The sequence below is a fragment of the Sinocyclocheilus anshuiensis genome, unplaced genomic scaffold, assembly GCF_001515605.1.
Source record: "Sinocyclocheilus anshuiensis isolate Anshui unplaced genomic scaffold, SAMN03320099.WGS_v1.1 scaffold1430, whole genome shotgun sequence".
NCBI classification, from domain to species: Eukaryota; Metazoa; Chordata; class Actinopteri; order Cypriniformes; family Cyprinidae; genus Sinocyclocheilus; species Sinocyclocheilus anshuiensis.
Window position 1 is genome coordinate 1,176,374 of NW_015555721.1, and position 1,493 is coordinate 1,177,866.

A 1,493-nucleotide genomic window follows, 5' to 3' on the forward strand; every position below is an offset into this window, starting at 1 on the left:
AAAACTCTTAGCAGTTGTATAACAATGTGTAGAACACTTTAGCAATTCATTTGAACATTGTGCTGGTTTGTTAATTTCATTTTTTATTTCATGATTGAAAGGTTCGGAACTTAATCAATGTTAACATTCACACCACTTTTGTTTTAAATACTGGAGACTTATATAATGGTCGCAAAATAGGGTTCTCACTTCCTATTAAAGGTTTTGAAACCCCAAAAACATGTCAAAACAATCATTGTGGGAACATTGTAAAGAGAGCTGCTGTGAATTGTAGAGGTATAGTTGTCCTGTTTTCACGCAGACTATTATTGCTGTTTCTATAGCACAGACAAACACAGAAAGAAAGAAAGTAGATTATTATATTTGGTGAGAACTGACTTCTCACTACAAATAACCTTGACAACACTTGATTAAAACAGTCAATGCAAAAAGGGGCTCATGACAGTGAAGTTATTTCTGAGAAAGGCTTTAGCTCTTATGTATCTCTCACTTTCTTCATATAATGAACAAATCTAGTGATTGTAGTTACTGTTGTTGTTCACATCAGTAATTGTAAAAAATAATAATCCTACTTAAAATAGTGGATACAGTAATCAGTCACACACCTTGTGATATGAAGCAGTGCAGCAGTAAGTTTGGCTCCAGTGATACATTGTACCGTCTTCACTACCCTCTGCAGGGCGTTCCTGTCAGATGCTGAGCAGTTTGCTAAAAAAAAAAAAAAATTGGCATCTGAAAGTTGTGGTTGGTGGTCAGTTTGTGTATAAATGTAAGTTCTTCTAGTGAGAAATTGGTATTGTAGTAATTAAGTATTCACTTAGTTACCACCAAGTGCTTTCTATTTTGTTGTGAATCATTAAATTATACGCTGCCTCAGAAGCAAAATCAGTTTTGTGAGATATGTGCACAAACACTGCTAAGGCACACACACTATGCTGGTTTTGTGGTTTGTGGAGGAAGAGGTGGTTGTTGGGTAGTTCCTGGTTCAAATTAAACGCTATATAAGCACTCAAGATGAAAGAGAGGCGATAAGTACACAAGAAGCTGCTAAGAAAGAGGAAGGACAGCACAATAACAGAACACAGTGTATTAATATAGTACAGCATTTACACCAATAACAAGCAACCAACAGTGTATCATAATATTTGGTTGTTGACAAGGGGCCTATATTTATTAAAACCAATTAACAAAGAATATATATGTTTTATATTTGTTGCTTCAGAAATAATACAGAAATAAGTATGTGTATATTTTTTAGTACTAAACTTTGTTCCGCTATTATTAGTAGTAGTAGACAATTTTCTTACCATACTCAATAAATCCTCTGTAAAGGCAGGATGTGATCATGAGTTCCCGTTTTAATTTAAATTGACACACTCTAGGATCATTTCAAGTTCATTTTGTTTCAGATTATTAATGAATGAGCCTATTTCAACCTATTTTGACCAGGTGTGAATATGAGAGTGAGTTTGGACATTCTGGTCTGAATGCTT